The 23,470-nt window shown below is 50.9% G+C and overlaps 1 protein-coding gene across 7 annotated transcripts in view; it reads right to left on the bottom strand.

The window, feature by feature from the left end:
• MYO10 (myosin X) overlaps nt 1–23,470 on the bottom strand; it is a 195,832-nt gene that overhangs the window by 37,698 nt on the left and 134,664 nt on the right. The window lies entirely within an intron of this gene.

The raw sequence follows: 23,470 nt of genomic DNA, 5'->3' as shown, positions 1-23,470 counted from the left end.
AACCTACCACCATTTTTAATACTGTTTTTCAAAGAACCTAAAAAGTGTCATCCAGGTATCACTTTCTTTACTTTTTAAATTTCCATTTCGAGGAATTTGAAGGCATTTTTAAATTTTAGCCAAAGAATACAGCAACCCAGCGAGGGACACAGGGAGGGGTAGGCGAGGTTGGCGTGGAGAGCGGGGAGGAAGAGAACACACCAGCAGAGAAAAAAAAAAACGAAAATAAAGAATTTTAGTTCTCTCAATACCCAGTCAAATCCTCCATTTATTGAGAGCTTTCTACCGTGATCACAAAGTACACCCAGAAAATCCAAACCAAAGACAGGCAAAAATCAAACCAAAACTCACGTCCTGAAATGTATTCTCTCATGCACGCCGTGGCCAAACAAACTGGCATTGCTGACAGGACAATAGTCTTTCAGGGTAAAACTCAAAAGTAGGCTGTTTCCCACTTACAGCTTTTGGGGCAATGACTTGTTTCTCACCAAATAGCCGTTCCCTTGAACTACTTTGTATTTTATCCTGCACAACTGTGAATAAGGGGACTGAAAAGGGGTACGAGAGGATGGAAGGACGCTGTTAAGAAGTGCAAGGAAACCAGACCAGACCAAAACAAAGACGGTGTCTTACATTTGCAGTCCTTATAAACACAGTCATTAACACAAATTTGGGCTTAAAGCCGTTATCCCACAAGTTTCCCAAACTCGGAGAGAAGAAACCTGAAGAATGCTCTGCACGTCTCCCCTACAGCTTCCGCTGGAGCAACAGCCTGCCACCCTCTCCTGCAGGCTGACTGCTCTTATATTTAATCTAATTTCTTCTGCAAACAGCCTGGTCAACTTGTCTTTACTCAGCAGTAGGCTACCCGAGTACGGCCAGTAAGTTAGCGCAAATGTCCAAAACGTTGCGGCTCCCTGATTTTTAGCCTTGACTGTTTAAATATCCCTAGAAAAATAAGAAAAAAACAAACATAAAAGTAGGTGAAAATTACCCTTGGTTATGTTTCCGCCTTATAAAGAGTGAAGCGAGGCAGCAGCTGCAGAGGCACTTGGTTAGCGTGCTCGCGATCCATCATCTGGACTATAAGCCGAGCAGAGGCAACCCCAAGAACTAACGCAAAAGGGAGCTAACGTAGAACAAACGCGGAGTAACGCATCAGACTCACTCGACCCTGTTCAGTTCGTCATCAGAGAGCTGGTGACTGAGTATCCCACCACCAGATGCCCAAAAAGCCCTTCCTCAAGCTCTCCCGGGCCGGCCCCCTCCCCGAGCCACGCTGCTCTGCTGGGCGTCTTTTCTCCCAATCCTCCCTTAACAAAGTCCGCGCGATGTTCTCTGGATTTGGCACCGGCTCCCAGGATGTCCTAAAAAATGTTACAAAAGGGACGCTCCATCCAAAAAACGTTCAGCCCCACTCACCATCTCCGGCCCCTCCGTGGAACATTCCACCTTCGGCTTGGCTCTTGGGCCAAAATTCATATGGAAAACGCCTGCCACACTGACCTTTCCGCCACAGCTAAAGACACTGAACAATAATGAACACCATTCCTGTGCTTTAAAAAGTGCTCGGTCGCCATGACAACCCCTTCCCTTCTCGGGCTAATTAGTGTGGTGTGGTTGTAGGATTTCCTACAGCCGGGAGGGGGGCACCAGGCGCAGAGGCTCCTTCCAGGCTCCCAACCCCATTGTGTTTCTGGCCCTTCCAGTAATTGAAGCAGGAAGGGGGACCCACCGGCAGATTGTCGCCACGGGCAACCCACGCAGCAGTCACGGGGCGGGGGGCTGTATGTCCATCAGTGGGTCTCTGTTTCGCTTCAGCTCCCCCCTCTGGTGCCTGTGACGTTCAGTGATGCCCGGGATCGGGGCAGACACGCCGCAGCCTACAGGAACTGCCCCCAACACTTGCCCGGCGCACGGGTCTCCACCGGAACCATTTCCAGGGCTGCACGGAGCTCACTCACACAGAGCCCACCTGCACCGTCGGGACAGCCAAGCCCGATGGCGACGAACCTGAGGACTTTGGAAGTCACAGCTAGGCATGGGGAGTCTGGGCCTTACACACGTGTTTACTGCGTGCAAGGTGTCACGGTTCTTGCTCCAGGAGGATTAAAAAAAAAAGTGGGGCTAGATTTTTTTTTCTGTTTACTCAACACCCCCCACCAGAGCACCACATGTGTTACACCTGGCAAAGCCACACGCACGCGTCCAAAACACCTAGATGCCAGCTTGGAGGGCTCGGGCTTGTGCACCTGAAGGGTTTTGATGCAGAACGACATACACCCACCGTGCGAGAGTCCCACGGAGTAGTTCTGCGGCCCTGAAGACCCCTGCGCTCCACCCACCCATTTCCTCCTCCCCCAATCCATGCCAAGCACTAATTTTTCCACGGTCTCCATATTGCTATTGCTTTTTTTTTTTTTCTTTTAAACATTTAATTTTTTAAAAAGCAGTGTAAGGCTCACAGCAAGGCAGAGAGGATGGTAGAGAAATCTCCACTTAGGGCCCCTGCCCCCAGGTGTGTAGCCTCATCACAGGGGCTACATTCTGTTCCCAGGACCCTCACACTTAGAAGGCCGGCAGGTGTCCCAATCCCCACTCCTTATCCTGCAGAAAGCCTAAAACAAAACCGTATCAAAGATTAAAATGAAATTGCTTAAGAATGTAGGAGTAAGAAGAGTATGAGGGGGTACAGGTGACACATGTTTGAACCCAGGTCTGACTGAAAGTTTGCGCTCTTCCAACCTGTATCCACTGCCTCCAGGGAAGGGTGTCAGCGAACACGGCCCAGGAGTCACTCCGGGACAGAGGGGGCCCAGTGGACCCAGGCTGCTGTGCTTTCTGCGTCTAACTCTGATGCCAACTGTTTTCAAGAGAAGCAGCCAACGAGGCTTTAGAGTGAGAGCTGAAGGCGCTCAGACCTGCCGTGTGCCAGGATCCCTTTGCTGGCAGCGCCAAACTGGAAACAAAACCCGGGGATGTTTTGATACCATGCACATCACAAAATATTATGCAGCCGTTAAAAAGACAAGACCAAATGAAAGATGCACCAGTTGGCTCTCGGGCCTTTGGCAAGGAGAGAACGGACGCAGGAAAGTATGTATAACAATCTCATTTTTGTAAGACAATGACCTCACCAAAAAAAAAACTCCCCCCTAAAAAACAAAAATATTCCTCGCTTTATCACACTTCACGGTAATTGTGTTTTTCACAATTTGAAAATCCGTGTCAAATCTGTCGGCACTGTTTTTCCAACAGCTTTGTCTCTGTGTCACGTTTTGGCAATTCTTGCAGTATTTCAGGTTTTTTCATGGTGATCAGTGACAATGACTCACCGTAAGCTCAGATGATGCTGAGCATTTTTTAGCAACAGGCATTTTCAAACTAAGATATGTACACTTTTTTAAAGATATAATGCTACTACACAGCAACAGACTACAGAACAGCATAAACATAACCTTTACATGCACCGGGAAACCAAAAAATTCATGTGACTTGCTCTTTGTGATATTCACTGTATTGCAGTGGTCTGCAACCAGACCCACAGTATCTCCGAGGTAGTGCTGTCTTAGTCTCCGTCCGCATGTGCAGAAGGCCACAGGGAGACTCATGCTTGGTATCTACTGAGCAGGGGCTGTTACGGATGCCGGGAAGAAAGGCTGCTAGGGGAAAAGGGAATGAAAATAGAGGTTGCACTGGACGGAGATAATCACATATATCCAACCCCACTGTTTCTCTACATGGCTATAGGTCTCTGAAGATGTGTAATAAATGACATTTTTTACAAGGTAAAAACCTGGATATTGAGTGGATTCTAGAGGTCCTCCAAGGAAGAAAGCAAAGAAGGGTAAGAAAAGCATGGAGACCAAATATGAAGCTCCTGGAAGGATACTTCCAAGTACAAACAACCTAAATGTCCATCAACAAATGAATGGATGGGGGTGCCTGGCTGGCTCAGTTGGTAGAGCATGCAACTCTTGATCTCGGGGTCATGAATTCGAGCCCCACACTAGGCGTAGATTACTTATTAAAACAAAACAAAACAAAAAAACAAAACAAAACCCCCAAATGAATAGATGAACAAAATACAGATTATCCAGTCACTCCTTGGGAGTATTAATCAGTCATAAAAAGGAAATGAGGCACTTATGCTATGTGAACCCTTAGATACTACGTGAAGGAAGCCCATCACCCCCCCAACACACACAAACACATGTGTGTATTATATGATCCTACTCATACGAAACGTCCAGAAAGGGAACTGTGCAGACACGGAGTCGTGGCTGCCTGGGGCTGGGGGAAGCAGGGGTGTGTGTGTGTGTGTGTGTGTGTGTGTGTGTGTGTGTAGGGGGGATGGATAGCCAATGGCAGGGGGATCCTTGGCAAGGTGATGAAGTCCTAAAACTGACAGTGGTGGTGGTTGCACCTGTGAACACACAAAACCCCACCAAACTGTACACTTCCAGTGAGCTGACTGTATGGCATACAAATTCTATCTCCATAAAGCTGGTTTTTTAAAGTATTTTAAAACCCATATGGACATGGAGGCATTTAAAATGCACAAGGAGGGTCGTGTGGGTGCCTCAGGGCGTGACCCCGGGCCCCGGGATCAAGTCCCACATCCCACTCCCTGCACAGAGCCTGCTTCTCCCTCTGCCTGTGTCTCTGCCTCTCTCTGGGTCTCTCATGAATAAATAAAAATATTTAAAAAAATAAAAATAAAATGGACAAGGAGTGGGGCACCTGGGTGGCCCAGTTGGTTAAGCACCTGACTCTTGGTTTCGGCTCAGGTCACAATCCCAGGGTCCTAGATCCACGATCCCTGCATTCTGCTCCGTGCTCAACAGTCTGCCTCACAGTCTCTTTTCCTCTCCCTCTGCCCCTCCTGCTCGTACTCTCTAAAATACGCAAATCTTAAAAAATAAATAAATAAAAGTTAAAAAACCAAAATGGACAAGCAGCAATGGATGTGAGAGACCATCTTGATCTTGGAGACTGGAGTGAATGTGTTTAGTTTCAGGTAGTTCAAGTCTTAAAAAAAAAAAAATTGGAAAAACTTTTCCCCTACAATCTTAAAAAGTAAGATTTCAAAATGCCTAGACAAAAGAAATGACTGATAACAGAACATGCTAAGACCTCTCACAAAAATCCAGTTACGAGGAAGCCCTGCCTCCTGCAGCTTCAAACCTAAAGGGCAAGGGAGATGCTGACACACAGAAACCAGGACAGCAGAGGCGCTTCACAACAAGGGTCGGAAGTAAATGCATTTATGCATGAATGGTCTGAGGACCCCGCACACTGCCTAGCCTTTCATAATTTCATACATATTGCACAGAGATAACAGGAAGTATGTCAGCGGACTTGGGAACAGCCACCTGTCTACAGTACAAGGACATTCACTCTGTGCTTACGGAAAAAATACAGTTGGTTGATTATCTCTGGACCCTCAACGTTCTAGTACTGCTTAGCATCTGAGAGATCTTTACGAACCAGCCGAGGGGCCCTGAGAACTCGGGACGAGTGGGAACCGGGCTTGCCAGACAGAGGCCCCTGGGGCTCGCCGGGCGCCAGCCAGGGTTTCAGGGAGAAGGCATTTCTCTACTCTGGGTGGGTTGGAAGGGCAGGTGATCCCACTCTGTAGATGAGGAAACCCGAAGTTCTGTCCTTGGCAGGGGCACAACCTTCTGGGTAACAGCACAAAATGCACCTGTCCCTGTGGGGACCCAACAAAGGCAGGCTTCTCTCTGGCTCCAACCTGCTTAGACGGCACTGTGCCAGCAAGCCCTACACCTGACAGCCCAGGTCCTCAGAGCACAGAACAACCAAACGTGAGGTCTGAGCGTTATACCGACAACTGCCTTCCTTATTGCCCTTAGTGGCTTCATAGAAAAATAGCATTTTGGGGGATGCCTGGGTGGCTCAGTGGTTGAGGGTCTACACCTTCGGCTCACAGCGTGATCCCAGGGTCCCAGGATAGAGTCCCACATCGGGCTCCCTGCAGGGAGCCTGCTTCTCCCTCTGCCTGTATCTCTGCCTCTCTCTGTGTCTCTCAGAAATAAATAAATAAGATCTTTAAAAAAAAATAAGTAAAAAAAATTTTTAACTTTCTATCTTAAAAGACTCAATCTCCCACCCATCCCCCTTTGGTAGACTGTTTCTCTGAATGAGTGAGTAGTAGGACATCCTGAAAGAGTTGTACTTTTTCCTCATATTTTGCAGTGGATCCTGACCTACTTTCTCTACATGAAATGCAGTCAACTTTATTTATAGATATTACGTCTGCACCTGAGAGACTTATGTCATAGTCCATATTATGTTGGATGAGTCCCTGGCATCCTAAAACATATAAAAACAAGCTGATTATCTGATTCTTTATCTTGGCAAGTAGATACTATGGCGTGGGGAAAAGCACTGCGACTGACCTTACAGAGAGGATTTAATATCTTAGCTGTATTCGTATTTGTATTACCATTATCAGATATTCCTTTGCTGTATTCACCTTCAACCAGAAATCTCACCTCTGATAACCCTTCTTCGACATTAGAAAATTGAAGGTCCCAGCAAAGTCTATCCAAATCAGCTATGTCACACTAATAAACTATCCCACCCTGTAATGACTGACAAAGTCTTGCAGTGGGACCTCTGTCCTCACCTGACTAATTCACAAAAAAATTCATTTAAAAAAAGATGCAAGGCCTCTCCATCTCTATTTGCTGCATTTGCTACATCGGACTCTCAAAAGCAGTTCATAAATATTGATAAATATTGAATAGAAGTTTATCGTGCTTTGAAGAGTTTCCTGAATGGGATCCCTGGGTGGCGCAGCGGTTTGGCGCCTGCCTTTGGCCCAGGGCGCGATCCTGGAGACCCGGGATCGAATCCCACGTCCGGCTCCCTGCATGGAGCCTGCTTCTCCCTCTGCCTGTGTCTCTGCCTCTCTCTCTCTCTCTGTGACTATCATAAATAAATAAAAATAAAAAAAAAAAAAGACTTCCATTGGACTCCACACTCAGGGAGGAGTCTTTTAAAAAAAAAAAAAAAAAAAAAGAAGAGTTTCCTGAAGCACGGTCACTAAAGCAGCAGTATAACTTTCATGACCTTGAACACTTAACAGAAGCCGATTAAATGAGCGACAAAAGTTCTTTGCACTTAGAACGGTCATTTCACTCCCGGGCTGGTACACGTTACACAGTTGTCGCCACTTGCAAGCTTCACATTTTGTGCCAGGAGACAGGAGCTCAGCGCCCCTGGGGGACAGGCAAGCCCCTTCCTCCCAGGCGAGGACTGGGGAGCACCGTGGTGACAGGATGGACAAAAGCTGCGGGGCAGTCGGGCAGGCGGACTGCAGAGCCCAGAGATTTCTGGCTCCCCAGGCACAGCGCGCTACCCGTCCCGGCCAAGCGCCGTCCCTACTTGGGAGGGGCACGGTGCACTACTACAGCTGCAAGCTGCTGTCCTCACCTCGGAGCCACGCAAACCCCGATGACTCAACAGGAGAGAGAACGGGAACAAGGAACACGGGCCCCACATAGCCCCCCACGCCCCACAGAATCGCCCACGGCTTGGGCCATGCCACGCCCCCGTTCCCACATCTGCGGCATACACTGAAGCACAGAGGCTTCCGTGGCACATTCAGGCCGCACAATGCGGCTCCAGTCCGCCCTCCAGCCAACACACGGCGAGGTGAACCCTACGTTTCATTAACGTTACGAGAACCCCAGGTGCGTCTGCACTAAAGCCATGGCTTCCCGTCTTCCTCAGCTGGAGCTAAGCCTCACCACCCGGAGGTTCTCCATCGCCTCAAACTGTTGAGCTTTGCGGGTCTCTTCGGGGGTGTCTCAAACACGCCCTTCCCGATAAATAGATGTGTTCCTGAAGCCTCTGATGGGCACACGTGTCACCTCCCCTGCCTAGAGTAGCGCACCTGTACTTGCCCTAGGATGTGACCGTGACCATACTTTCTCCTGTCGTGTGTTATTGCATGTCCATTAGGCATATCCGTGTGAGGTCCCCATTAATGATGCCTGCTCTCGAGGAGGGTCTGAATTTTATGCATTTGTCCCTAAAATGCCTACCATTGGCCCTGACACACTAGATACAGACACACGTACACTCCGGGGCTGCCTAAACAAAACTGTGGTTCTGTTCACAGCCTTTTCCAATGCACTTCTACGGCAAGGACTTAGAAACAATGTCACAAGACAGTTCATGAAAGGAAAAATGGATTAATGTCTCTGTGAAGAACACTCGTAGGACGATGATAAGACAAGACATTGGGAAAATATTTTAAAAACACTTAACCAAAAAAACACTATCCAACATACAGAAGAAGACTTACTACTCCACGATAAGAAAATAATCGCCCAATTTAGAAAACAGGGAAAAGATCTAGACACATCATCAAAGAAGATTTAGGGATGGCTACTAAGCCTGTGGGAAGATACTCGGCAGCAGTTGGTTTGGGAAATTGCTAGTTAAAACAGTGATACCACCATGCACCTGTGAGAACAAGGAAATCCAGAAACTGAGAATACTCCATGATGGCGAAGATGTGGAGCAACGGAAGGCTAATTCACAGCTAGTTGGACGCAGAATGACACAGCTAAGTTGGAAGACAGTTTCTCATAAAGCTCAGCAGTTTTATAGGTTCCAGCAAGCACGCGTTTCCAGATTTAGCCAACTGAACGGAACACACGGTAACCTGCAGGTGAATGTTCATAACATCTTCATTCATAGCTGTCAAAGTCTAGAAGCAATCAAGAGGTCGTCCAGTTGGTGAATGGCCAGAGACTGTGGTATATCCATACTACGGAATAGTACTCAGATAATTTTTAAAAAAGATTTTATTTATTCACGAGAGACACAGAGAGAGGCAAAGACACAGGCAGAGGGAGAAGCTGGCTCCCTGCAGGGAGCCCGATGTGGGACTCGATCCCAGGACTCTGGGGTCACACCCTGGGCTGAAGGCAGATGCTCGACCACTGAGCCCCCCAGGTGCCCCTATTCAGAGATTTTTAAAGAACAGCTATCATGTTCCCTGAAACACGGAGGGACCTTAAATACATAGCATTACACGAAAGCAGTCTGAGGTGAGCATATGTATCTGCTAGTTGGTCCCAATTATATGGCACTCTGAACAAGGTGAAGCTATAGAGACAGTTTATAGAGCTATAAACATCAGCGGTTCCCAGGACGCAGAGCGGAGGGCTGAACAGGTAAAGCACAGGCAAATTTTAGGTGAACTATTCATCTGATACTGTAATGGATCCATTTGCCCAAATCCAGAGAATTTTAAAGCCCAAGAGTGAACCCTGGAGGATCCCAGGAAGTAGATCGTCCCAAGAGCATCTCAGAGTATCACAGAGGCGTGAAGCCACTGCACTGAAGGACTGGGGGCCGGGCCATCCTAACTTTGACACGAGGTCTGGAAGACGTACGTACCGCACTGTGGCTGGTGGAGCTCTTCCCTGGGAAGGACCCATTCACAGCGCTGCCACGGCTCTATGGTAAGCAGATGATGACATGTGGTGGGAGCCAGGTTTCTCACTGTTGGAGTGCGGATTTTGCAAGAAAACCTTAATAAAACGAACTCTATCCAAGTAGATTTGACTTTTACGAAAACGGGAGCAGAAAGACTCCGTTCTGGTGCTAGCTTACCTGGCACCCTAAGGATGCCGGCCGCAAGGTCCAAGCGGTCCCCAAAGCGTGTTTCCAGAGAACACGCCCAAAGCTTGGCTCCATGTCCCATTATTCTTTTTAAGTACTTATATGACTAATCAGGATCTGTTTCTAGAGGAAATGGCTTGGCTGCAAAATACACGGAAGCAACTCTTCAGGGTACAGTGTGAGGACAAATGTAAAAGAAATTGAGAAATAAAAGCAGTCTCGTTTTCCCCATTAAAGTATCATTAAATGACAGATTAATGCATCCAAAGGTTATGTGTTTTTTAAAAATTAGAAACATCAGAGCACCTGGGGGGCTCAGTCGGTTAAGTATCTGCCTTGGGTTCAGGTCATGATCTCGGGTCCTGGAATCGAGTCCTATGTCTGCACTCAGTGTGGAGTCTGCTTCTCTCCCTCCCCCTCCCCCTGCTCATGTGCAGGTGCACTTTCTCTAATCAACAGATCAATCTTTATAAATACAAAAAATAAAATAAAATATTAAAATATACAATAAAATCAGAAACATGGAGAATGTAAACAGCAAAAAGTCCCACAGCTCTCCTGGAGAAAAGCGCTCTTGCCAGTTTCCCGCGTCTCAGGCTGGACACAGTCTATGCCCGTGTAAACATACATCTGCGTGTGCATCGTATATGCACCTGCAAGCACATGCACGGAGGCACACATACTTTGTTTAAAAAAAAAAAAAAAAGCGAATGCAAACATGCCCTACCTTTTGTTCTCCTACCCTAACAAAATCCCCGTCAGGACACACAGGTGGCTCCCACCTCCCGTCCTTGGCTGCACGGCAGCATCACCACTGGGAGGACTTGCTCAGCTCCCAGCAGAGGCCCTTCCGCTGCTTCTACTCTTTGCTGTATCCCATGCAGATCTTACCCGATGGAAGGACACTTAAAATGGCGGAAGGGCAGGGTCCCCAGCTCCAGCCTGGCCCCCCGGTCCCCTGGAAGGTTAAGCTTCAGAACCTCCGCGTCTCTGCCCAATGCCGCCTGCCCCAGGAAGCAGGATTCTGGAGACACCCTGGGCGAGAGGGGCTCTGCTCCAGGCCAAGATCACCCTGCGCCCCGCGGCTCCCCCTCGCCCAGTGTCCTGTCAGTTCCACGTGTTAACCAAGCAGAACGAACTACTGATAAGACTCGATGACGTCCTTCCGTCAATGGTCTATGACGTGTGTCATAATTCTGTGTGTGTCCCGATTTTCTAGAGCATCAGACCGTGGACATTTGGGGGTTTGTAGGTCACACCACATAACGAGGTCATCTGATAGTATTTCTAGTCCAAAGGATGCATAGAAATCCACAGGGATGGGTCAGGATAAAGGGCTGGGACTTAAACCAATGTAACAGAAGTAGCAGCCACTGCGCATTGAACGCCAATGCAGTACGAGCTCAACAGACAGCTCTTCGCCCTTCCAGCCGCCCTGTGCATCACATCAGCCCGCGGTGACCCAGTGGCCTGTGTGATAGAAGGCAGAGGAGCCAACATCTGCTCAGCACTTTGCAGCGCGCCAGGCCCTCCCGTAGCCGCCTGCATGCGCTCACCTCTACCTCCCTGGGAGGCAGCCGGCGGCTGGCAGTGTCCCCTTCAGCCCGCTCCAAGAACGAGTAACAGAAGCCACATCCCCGGGGAGCAGGACAGGCGCCACTTCTGAGACCAGAATCCCTGCAGATTCTCCCAAAATGTCCCTGGGGTACCGTGGGTCCTCTCCTCGCCCACAAGCCCACGCCTCTGCAGTGACGTCCTGCTCTGATCCCTGCGGGTGGCTGAGCAAGCTCAGGCGCTTCTGTGCTGCTCTGTTTCCAGGAATCCGTGCGGCCACGTAGTACTAGTACCATCTACAGCAACAGCACCAGTAAGAACAGCCGCAAGAGAGGCTAACGTACCAGGGGCTCACCACGTGCCAGGCAGCACACCAACCTGCTAAGGCTCGCTTTTATTGGACTCTGCGAGGTTTTATTTTTTAAGTAATCTCTACACCCAGAGCAGGACCCGAACTTACCTCCCCGACCTCAAGCATCGCACGCCCTATGGATGGAGCCAGCCACGTGCCTGCTTAAATTCTAGCAACTGCGTAAGGCAAGGATCCTCATCACCCCCATTTTAAAGATGCATCATCCGAGGCACAGAGAGGGTAACTTATAAGGGTCACAGAGCTCGTCCAAGTCGGAGCCAGGCCCGGGGAGGGCTGAGCCAGCACTGGGAGCCACTAGCTTGGCCTGTCTGCCCTCTGAGGTGCACGTTTGGGGTGTGGGATGGGGAGCTCCTGCGCTTCCAAAGTTTTCATTACTTAACGATGGGCTTTGTTTCCTGGTATATTTTTCTTGAATGAAATTCAGCACAATAGCTGTGTTGTAGGAGACTTTACACCAAAACAGAAGTCAGCTTCTGAGGATTAAAACTCAGAGGAAACAATACATTTCGTTAGGACAGGGCTTGGCCAACTACAGCCTGTGAGCCACATCCGGCTTCCCACCTGCTTCTGTAAATACAGTCTTCTTGGAACACAGCCCTGCATTGTCCGTGAACACTTTCATAGGACAATGGCACAGCCTACACTATTTACCATTTTGCTAGTTGCAGAAAAAGCATGCGACCGGCCCTGGAGGGTGGAAAAGCCAGGTAAATAGTGCAATCAAATAGTGCAAACTTTGGCGCAGTCAGCAGGGAATCAGGTCTAGGTCAGATAAAAAAAAAAAAATCAATATGAAAAGGAATGCAGACGACCTCATTAATAATTCTGAAATTCAGTACATGTTGAAATGACATTTTGGATATATTGGGCTAATGTGTATTATTAAAATCAACTTCGCAAAAACTATTTTTCTGTTTACACGCCAACGTGACGAGTGGGAAAATTTTAAAGGACGTATAAGACTCACACTTGATTTCCACTGGACAATCTGTGCTGCTCTGATAAATTAGGCTGAGCCCCTGGCTCGGGGAGGACATGGAGTGAAACAGCAAGGCTTCACATAATTCTATTTGCCTTTGGTGCTTGGAGCACATCTTTATACAAATGAACTGTCAGACTATTTTAATACGAAGCTTATATAAAGACCAAACTAAAATATATTACTTTTCTCCAAAAACATTGTCCTTTATTCAAATATGAAATAACGTTGATTCTAACAAAAACACTGTCCATTATTCAAACATGAAATAATGTTGATTCAAACAAAAACACTGTCCATTATTCAAACATGAAAAGCACGCGAATAATGTGAAAGATGCCCCATGAGTAGTTTCAGGAGGCTGATGATTCTAAAGAAATGAGACATGAAGAATTTCCATGAATTTCAAACAACATGGGAAATATCGACACAGTTCTCAAACAAAACACGTGGGTTTCATTTTTCCTGAAAAATTGATATGTAGCTTCTGATGTGACTCCAGAAGCTTCCTAGGGCATTCAGTTGGCCATGTTTTTAACAGGCCTCGGAGCCCAGCATCTTCAGCATCTGGAGTGACAAGACAAAGCACACCAGCAGGGAAATCTGTAATAAAGCTAGCCTGAACGGGCCACAAAGGGGGCACCCCAATCGATTTGTTCCCCCCACCTGGCAAATAACGGCTTGGAAAGGTTATGGCTAACGGCCAGCTCCCGGGGTTCAGAACAAGCTCTTTAACTGTGTCCGTGGGACATTTCCCCGTTTGAATCCCAGCTACCATTGTGCTCACATCACAGGCTCGTTTCCAAGCCCCACCAAGGCCTGAAAGCCACACGTATTTAGCGTTTGCTCCAATGCTTCCCTGCCCTCCAAGAATGCAGGCCTCCCCTCCTCCTCCACAGCCTCTTTCTCCTATTCTTACTCCTTTCCGGTTTCCTGCTTTTAACAACAGCCCTTGCACCTGCTGCTCGGACTTCTATGCCTCCTCACGGCCATGCGTGCAGAGTACTGCACACGGCTACGTCTCCTCCCCTCCTTTCCTGCACACACCGGACACAGACACCCCCAATGCCGCCTCCCTCTAAGCCATGAATCCCCAGGAAACCCCTGCAGGAAGTTCCCAGTTGACATGCCTGCATGCCTGACCCTCTGGGGGGACACCTGACCCCTCTCGGGGGATGCCCGGCCCTCTGGGGGGGACACTTGACCCTCTCAGGGGACGCCTGGCCCTCTGGGGGGACGCCCGGCACTCTAGGGGGACGCCTGGCCCTCTCGGGGGATGCCCAGCCCTCTTGGGGGGATGTCCAACCCTCTCGGGGGGATGCCTGGCCTTCTCAGGGAACACCCAGCCCTCTGGGGGGATGCCCGGCCCTCTCAGGGGACACCCCACCCTCTCGGGGGACGAGGCACACGAGAACCTGGGGCTTTCCTGGGGACTCCCTGTGCCACTCACACGAAGCCAGGAAAGCAACGTGTTCCTGCTAGAAGGGAACCCGGCGCAATCAAAGTCAAGCCACTATCGAATCCTCACAAACCAGAAGGGTGCCAGTCGGTGCAGGCTGGTGGCAGCAGGTACCAGTCCGTGAGGAGACAAACTCCACAAGGGAGAGCAAGCCCTCAGGAGCTTCAATAGAACACAACACGGACACCCATCAGGGCCCACGATATAGGACACCTGGGGCTCCGCGGTGGAGCATCTGCCTGTGGCTCAGGGCATGACCCCGGGGTCCCGGGATCGAGTCCCGCACTTCAGCCTGCTTCTCCCTCTGCCTGTGTTTCTCTCTCTCATAAGTAAATAAAACCTTACCAAAAAAAACCCACAAAAAAACAAAAACAAAAACAAAAAAGATCTGCTCTTTCGGCACATACAGCATGAGTGCTGTCCTACAAGGGACCAATGTCAGCACTGGGGGATGCTTTTAAGAAATTTCTTGATACTCATGTTTCCACAAATCTGTTATTACGGTATTAATTTTGCATTAAATACTAGAATTATTTCCCTTTCTATTGTTTAACATCGAATCCAGCTGAAAAAATAAGGGGTGCCTGGGTGGTTCATTCAGTCAAGTGTCTGCCTGGGGCTGAGGTCCGATCACAGGGCCCCGGCTCTGCAGGGAGCCGGCACTGCCCTCCACCCTCCCCTGCTCATGCTCTCTCTCCTGCTCAAATAAATAAAAATATTAAAAAAAAAAAAAAAGGTCAGTGCATTTATGTAACTCCTTCCTCAGAACTGTTACAAGTATAAAACGTCCATCCAGAAAATCCAGGATCACGTCCCTGAAACTTCTCAGAAGTATACGTATGTTCCAAATACTCTGGTTATTTCCATCTTCCCAGCTTCATCCTGTCTCCTCATCTCAAGTGTTGTTCACTGGCGGGGCCCATAGTCCCACCCTTGCGAGGGGACACCCGCTGTCCTGGGGGCAGCCATCCTGGATGACGACCATCGCGAGCCAACCTGCCAAAACTGCTCACCCCCCGGCTTCCGGCGCACAGCGCTCAGCCCCAGGCCCCCAGTCTGGCCCCCGAGCCACGCAGAGAGGTCGGGATCCCGCTTCCTTCCTAACACAAGGAGAGCGGCTCTTCCGGCCCTGCCCCTCGCACGGATCAGCCTTTACTCCAAGACGACAAAGTCTTTGTTGGCTTGATTCAGGGCCATCCCAAAGGGCCAACAGACGCTCAAAAAACAGGAGCTGTTAGCTGAATGAGGGTATTCTGTGGTGACGTGATGGCTGCCCCGTGGCTGCCACTTGGGAGCCTTGAGGAAGGACCGAGAGACCCGCAGACACCCCCGTGTGAAGCCCAATGTGGAGCCTCTAAACAAATGCTTATGAAATGGGACCCTCATAAGTCGTACAGTCCCCGCCTGTGAGTTACTCTGTCTGGCTTTGGTTTTCCAAAGGGAGACCGAGGGGTCAGTGTGTGTACACACCTGCTCCGTCTACGGTTAGGTGGACGTGGTGCTGGGGAGGAAGGGGCTCCGGCGGGGCCTGGGCTCTGGCTCCGGAAACACCAAGATCCCAGTGGAAATGCAAGGCCGCTGGATAGCTTAAGACGCGTTGAGGTTAACGCGGTGAGGTCCGAAGACACCCCGGAGGCACAGCGGAGCAGAGGTCATCATCACTGGCAGCACGACCTGGGGATGCCAAAGCCAGGCTGCAGACAAGGTCCAATCTAGGTCAGGAAGTCAGGATGGAAGACGCAGCACATGGACCGAGCGAGCGCCCTGCAGCCACGGGGACAACTTCGAGCGGGTGGCCTCGTCTGGAGCAGCCACACAGACAAGGGCCTGGGGCAGGGTCGTTCCAGGAACAGGATACACAAAACACAGTGGGAACCCAGCATGGGGGTGGGGGGGGGGTCGTCGCAGAGAGAGAAACGGGCCATCATGTGGGAGGGCCGGTGAGCCTGCTGGTCACAGATGTCCTCCCCTGAGGGGTCACGAGCCCACGTCAGCTGCTGGAGCAGGAAGGCTGACATCAGGCCTGGAGTGTGGGACGGAGGTCTCTTCCTCCAGGGTGGGCACGAGCGCGTCCTAGGAGCCACCAGAGCACATTTCTCCATGGCCCCCGGCCACCCAGGGGGATCAGGGAGGAGAACGGGGCATCACCCGAGACGAGGCTGGCCATCCAGAGGGAGGCCAGGGAGCCCAGGGTCCTAACTGAATTCCCTCCCTGCCGTAGCTGCCGTTTTTACGTCTGGGCTCACGCAGTGATCAAAGCAGGTTCCTTAGGACCCAAGCACTTGAGAAAACATGTTCGTTGCGTTCCAATCAAAAAACAAAAAACAAAAACCAAAAGGAAAGAAAGAGAAATGTAAGGCCCATCCATGAATCCAACTGGGGCAAAAATATGAAATTCCAGAGTGAGTCCACGGGGAGATTAGAAGCCACGGGGCTGTCTGGGCAAAGAAAGTAAGTTTCCCTCAAACAATGGACGGATCACAGGGTGGGCCAGTGGGAGAAATGCGAATCCCGAATAGGTCACGTAAATTTGAAATCAAGACATTGGGACTTCCCGATACATCTGTATCCATAAATCGATCTTGGGGTCAATTAACGTGTGTTGAAAGAGACTCAGGAAAACCAGAGAAAGGGGGTTGGGGGGCAGGTGCAAGACCAGAGATTCGGTCTAAATCGGCCACAGACCCCAGTGAAGATGACAGAAGGCCCGATCCTCAGCATAAACCCCATCGGGACGTCCCCATAACGCAGCCTCCCTCTTGGGTATCATCTGTTGCCACTTCATGGAATGCGTGTCACTAAAACCTTTATCCTGCTAGACTGAACCTCCATCTCCTGTGCATCACGGTTCTAGTCAAAACCCTCAGGCCACCATGTCGAACCCATCAGGGGCCCCTTTATTCACACTCACGCTGAGAAACACGCGTTAGGGGGCAGCAGCTGTGTCTCTGCAGGTGCTGCCAACGAGGCGCCCGCCGGGCACCGAACTGCCAACATTGCCGTGGACCTGCCCGACTCACACAACTGGCGAGGTGAGGCCAATGCCAAGGGAGGCTGAGCTACAACACGCGAAGCCGGGGACACGGTGGGAAATGAGAACGACGTGCGCCCAGGGGCCCCGGATGCTCTGTGTCCAGAGCCCAGAAACCTGGCAGGTGGGTTAGTGTCTCCACAGTGTTGGTACCAGGGTATCCACCGTGGGAGCCGCGTTAGTCCGCAGAGATGGTCAGGAGACCGGAGACACTGGTGGCTTCCTGGGGCGCCTGGAGGCGCAGCAGCCAAGCGGCTGCCTTGGCTCAGGGAGTGACCCCAAGGTCCTGGGATCAAGTCCCACATCGGGTTCCCTGCAGGGAGCTACTTCTCTCTCTGCTTGTGTCTCTGCCTCTTTCTCTGTGTCTCTCAGGAATAAATAAATAAAATCCTAAAAAAAAAAAAATAAAAAAGACTGGTGGCTTCTTGCTTTCAGGTAGTTGAGCTTCAGAGACAAACTTGTGAGCCCACTCACCACGGGGGGCTGAGGCCAGGACACGGGGCAGAGGGGTCCAGAGACACCGCTACAAGGGCCGATCAGGACCTGGGAGCTGAGCTGCTCTGAAAAGGATGAAGATCAAACCAGCGACTGGGAAAAATCCGAGCCCCGAAGTAGAGATGTCGATTATCAGGAAGGACAGGATCTCCGTGACACACAGGGGCTGAGAGTCACTCCACCCCATTGCCTCATCCCCGTGGGAAGAAACGGAGGCCGAGGGGCCACTGTGTGTCTGCTTACAAGGGGCCCCAGGAGCAGCTGCCCCTGATAACCGGTGGCCCGGACTTGTGAATACTCATGAATATGCACTGGGGGAGCAGGAGAAAACCAATGCGCAAGACAAGGATTTCACTTGAGAAGCGCTGGGTGCCACCTGTGCAGGCGGACACGTCCACGCGTATGCAAGGCCTCAGCTAGGTCTACTTTCTGGAAGGAAAACGAAGGCCTGGAGAGAAGGGGGTGCGGGGCGCCCAGCCTCCCAGGGCTCCTTTCTCTTGCTTATCCGTGTCTCAGAGTGCTTGTCTGCAAGTCATAATGGGAAATTAGCCAGCCTTAACCGCAGCCAATATCTGTTAAGTATAAATTAGGAACAGCACGAAATATTCCACCGAGCACTTGGGAGTTGCTAGGAAACAGGAGGTCAAGCAGCGCTCAGAGGCCAGGCTCTTCCCATCCCTGGGGCCTCTATGGGGCTCCCGGCGCCTCGGCAGCCAGTGGGTACAGGCTTCAGGCCTGTTCCACTCAGGATGCTTCAGGGGGACGCCCCTCCCGCCCCCCACGTGGGACAGGGCCCAACGTCTGCAGCCTGGCGCTTCCCTTCACGGCACGACGCCTGGGAATCAGCACACAGGAGCTGGTAGTTGAAGACAATTCCACTGATGAGGCAAAAGGTGGTAAGAAAACACAAGAGCCACGTGCGGGGCGGAGCGCACACATTCCGCCGTCGGGACACACAGAGCGATGGAAGACACGTGTGACAGGCGAATGTTCTCTCCTGTTCACCAGGCCTCAGAGGAACACTTCCAATCCACTTCCTCTACTCACCTACCTTCCTGGGAGCGCATTCCCCGTCCCTGGACGTAAAGAATGGTCTGCAGGGCTCTGCTGATACCTTTCCCACAAACCTGGTCTTTTCTACATTTACCGCAAAATGAATATATGTCCTTAGTAAGTGCTGGTGGCAGGCACAGGGTCAACCTCAGGTGAGTGGTGAATACATACAAGTGACTGGTCAGGAGGGGAAACGGACGCTGCTGCGGGGACAGCCATGCCCTTCCCATCGGTGGCCCCTGCCGAGACTACACCCCCTCCATGATGACCAACAGGAGCATGAGTGTTTTTTAAAAGATTTTACTAGAGAGAGGCAGAGACACAGGCAGAGGGAGAAGCAGACTCCATGCAGGGAGCCCGATACGGGACGCAATCCCGGGACCCTGGGGTCACTCCCTGGGCCCAAGGCAGGTGCTCAACCGCTGAGCCCCCAGGTGCCCCTCAACAGGATCCTTATCACCAGAGGTCACTGGGCGCCAGTCCAAGCTGGGAGCTCTACAGATGTGATCACAGTCAGTCCTCATGACCACCCCCAAAAAGGGGTAACTTTCGTCCTCACTCCACCAGCGAGGATATGGAGGACTTAAGAGACCAGTGACACATGGCTGGTGACACAGTGAGAGCAGCACTCTCTCCAAACATCGCTCTGTCCATCATGATACACCTGCATTCATTATTTTAACCCCAAAACGTGTAAGGAGTGGCCCGTCTTACCATCCTGTCGCCCACTGTCTAAAGGGCAGACCCTTCGCTAGCAAGCAGAGGCAAAGCCAACCTGTTGTCTGAGAACATCACGGGAGGCTTGTGGCGTTCGCCCCAGGACGCGGAGGAAACAGGTGCAGGTCAGCTGGCTGCGAGTCAGCGGGCCGGGCCGGCCGGGGCTGCACTACAGCTGTGAGACAGGCAGGAACCCGTGAGACGCAAGCACGACGACGACATGGGGAGCACGCGACACCTGCTCCTGGGTCGGCCTCCCCGTCTGCCCTGCTGAGACTGCTCAGGGATAACGAACAGACACAGAAATGATGCACCACGACCTGTCCATGCCTTCCCCGCTTCCTCGATTTTAGCGCCAGTCCTCGGTGGAGGTGACCTGCAGCTGGAGACTGTCCCCTCCTTTCTGGCCTTACAGCAGAGCCCCCTGGCGCTTGCCAGCCCCCACGGCACCCATGCCATCTGCGAGCCAGGCTCATTGCCAGAATGACCGGGACAGAGGACAGTAAACCGTGTGCATCCAGCCTGTGGCTGACGGCCTCCCAGGAGCCGCAAACCACCTCCTCGATCATTCAGATACGTCAACATGTTGTAACAAGGAGCACGGACGGGCTGGGACCCGGCAAGGTGAGTAATGGAGAACAAGCGGCGATTGTATTGTAGTTAATCTTTTCTAATGGAGCATGAGAAGAGAGAGGCCCGCACTCTGGACGCTGGCACAGCTCCGAGTTTGCGCAGACCAGGAAGGCCTCCAGCACAGCTCCAGACCGCAGGCGCTCCCTCCAAGGGGGGGCCCACCTGCTGAAGCCCCCGGGCTGCAGGCAATGATGGTCCAAGGCACGCCTCGCTCTGCAGGGGTTTTGTGACCTTTCTGCACCTTGGACACACCTGGCTCTGAGTATGCACAAGTGTGTCGGAATCCTGGAAATCCAAATCAAACGACGTCCTAGCCAGTCCAAAATGCCCTTCCACCTCCACGAGGACTTAGGTCCCGATTTACACGGTACCTGGGAGCAGAAGCCCCAAGGAGCTGCAAGTGTGGCCGATATAATCGAATAGTCCAAGCTTTATTGGAATGGAGGAGCTGACTTTGATGAATCAAATATATAGGCCAACGCTTCAGAGTTAATAAGAAAACCAACCAACCCCCAAAAAGAGAGAAAGAAATGAAAAGAAGCCAGACGAATTCTTTCTGCAACTTCCCAAGCCACAATTAACATATTAATGATGCCCCAAGCCGGCCCTCACCGTCTTGCGAGATTCATCTGACTCCACCAAGTTTTAGTTCTCTCCTTCTGTATGGCGACGACCTTAATTAACCTGTCCCGTGGGGTCCAGAGCAAGGTGCACTAAGATGACTTCATATCCCAACCCTCTTCCATTTCAACTCTTTGTGGCTCAAAAGCAGAAATCTGCTATCCAACCTCAGGACACGTTTGCAGACTTCGCTTTCTTGTAGCACCTAAGAGACTTTTTTTTTTTTTTAAAGCTTTACTTAACAGTTTGAAAGACATTGGTTTGGTAGTGACGTTTTCGTCATAAACGTGGAGAGAATAGAGCGGGGGATGCTGCAATATTTTTCACGGGGACTCTTGTCTTGCATTTCATAGAGGCATACTTTGAGAGTATCACAGTGTAATTCTGAAGCTAAACAGTATTCCCTTTTGAGCGAAACAGTGACAAATGAAGCATCTGGCGCACTTTAATGAGCTGCTTTATCCTTTCAGAGAGGCTGAAACTAGGCCACCCATTCATCTGAGAAAGCGGGTAGCACAGAGCAATTACGTAATCCTGCAAGACACACGGATATTCAGGGCACACACACCCCCCATTTAAAATTTTCTACTATTACTTACTAGGAAACAATACATGTTAACAAGTGACTCGACACATCTGGAATAATGTTAAACCATAAGCTGTTTTCCAATTTCACCAAATATCCAATAGCAAAACTCCAAAGTTCACAGCTCTAACAACTGGCATCTTAAAAATTAACTTGTACACAAATGCCATTTTTACCAAAAGCAAAGGAAAAATAGAAAAACCAAAAATCAGCAAGAAATAGGATAAAAACCCAAACCAGCATGGACAGCCTAACCCACCAGTTGCCAAACAGAGCAACTCTGCCTCCGGGGCGGGGGGGGGGGGGGGGGGGAGGGTTGGAAATGTCAGCAGACCCACGGGGGCTGCTAGTGGCATCTGATGGGTAGAAGGCAGGGTGGCCGCGACGAGTCCCACGCTGCACAGCATGTGCCCCCACAGCAAAGGATCGCCCCGTGCAGAATGTCGAGGGTGCCAAGGCTGGGATGCTCTGCTTGATAAATGACCCGATGAATAAGAAAAACCTGATAAACAGGGAGGTGGAGAGTAAAGAATGTGAAATTTAATGATGCACACCCTCTAATCTGAAATGGGAGGCGGGTGATGCAGACCAGCACAGAGCCAGAAACTTTGGAAACCCCGGGGGGAGAAAAAAGAAATTAGGTTACAAAATTAGCCTGTGAGGCCTAGAAGGTTTCGGGCTGGGGAAAGAGCGCAGAGGTACTCACCTCACCGAGGGCCAGAGGACAGGAGTGAGCACTGCTGCGGGAGCGGGCAGGTGAGGAGGAGGGCAGAGCCGCGGCCAGGCCTACCTGCCGGGAACCAGTCAGGAGGAGGGGGGAGGGGAGGAGGCCCGGACAGGTGCCAGGAAGGCGGCGGCGCCGGTCACAGCCTTGGGGGCGAGGGTGGGGGGTGAGGGCGGGGCAGAGAACCGGGTACCCGCGGGCTCTCTGCGGAGGGGAGGCAGGGCAGCTCTGATGGCACAGCATTAGGAAGAAGAAACGCGCCTGGCCTCTCTTTGGAGGCTTTTAGCTGCAAAAAGACCGCTCAGGGGAGCATCCCCTACTCACCCTCACCTCCCTCCCTTCGTGCGGGTATTTCTCTATCAAATATTATTTACACGTATTTAATAAAAAGAGAGTGTGGGCCAGGGAGTGGAATCTGGAGAGAAAAACCGATGGCATCCAGTCCGGGGGCACCCAGAAGACATTAAATCAAGAGGACAGGAGGAGCCTGTCTTTGGGAAAGGCCGCCACAATACGGAGTACAGTACTGGGAGCCGCTTCCACGACTGCCCCTGAGTGTGACTGCAGAGCAACGTGAGACCAAGAAACTCCATCTTCCACTGGCAAGCTTATCCCGCTATTCTCAGTTTTATTTCTTTGATCACGCTACTGGAGTTGTCAGGTCACTTCCCACTTGTGTGTCACTTTTTGGGAATTTCTCACTCACGTGTCTTACTCATTTTTCCACTAAAACATTGGCTGTTTTTTAGGGCAACACATCCACTGTCACACACATTGCAAAATATCTTTGGGCCGTAGTGAAGAACAATCTGGCCGTGTGCATGCTAGGACTCAGCAAACAAACTGATGATTCACCTTTAAAAAACAATCCTGAGTGTGCACAGGTATGAACACACACGAATCCTCAAAGCACTGTTTACCACAGGAAAAGGAAAGAGTCCTATAATAGAACCTATTCGAAAAGCATAGTGGCCTCGAGAAAAAGCTCAGGGAGGTCTCCAGGTACAGTAAGCCAGGAAGAAGGGACTTCTAGGATCCCGAGCAGACTCTAAATAAAAGTGTAAAGAATTTACCTTAAATTGATGTTTTGCATATTTTCCAATGATTTTATGATCAATAACTACTGCCCTCATGTTGGGGGGTGAGAGGCAAAACCCAGTTACTAAGCATCGTGCGGTTTTTACTGTTGGTCTGCACTGGAGCGTTTGTGTGTCGGAGGCCGGCCGGGCAGGAGCCGCAGAGCTAGGGGTGCAGCGGTCGCCTCCTCCGGTCCGGAGCCCCGGCCCCACCGTCCACCCCAGCTCCACCCCCATCCAGGCTCACACCTGCGCCCTCTGCCCCACACTCATCCAAGGGGAACCACTATCCGGGGAGCTGGTTCTCCGTAAAGTTGCTGGGCAGGCAGCGGGTGAGTTCTCAGAACAAAGTCACGGGGGCTGCTGTGAGAAGGCTGATGCAAGCCACTTCAGCTAACGACCAGAAACAAAAGAAAGAAATCACCCCACAGTCACCATCGGGTAGACAAAAGGCCTGAGCCAGGGATTGGCTCATGTGCTGAGCGGGGCTGCTCTTCTGATTG

The sequence above is a fragment of the Canis aureus genome, chromosome 4, assembly GCF_053574225.1.
Source record: "Canis aureus isolate CA01 chromosome 4, VMU_Caureus_v.1.0, whole genome shotgun sequence".
Lineage (NCBI taxonomy): Eukaryota > Metazoa > Chordata > Mammalia > Carnivora > Canidae > Canis > Canis aureus.
This window is presented reverse-complemented; position numbering and strand designations above follow the sequence as displayed.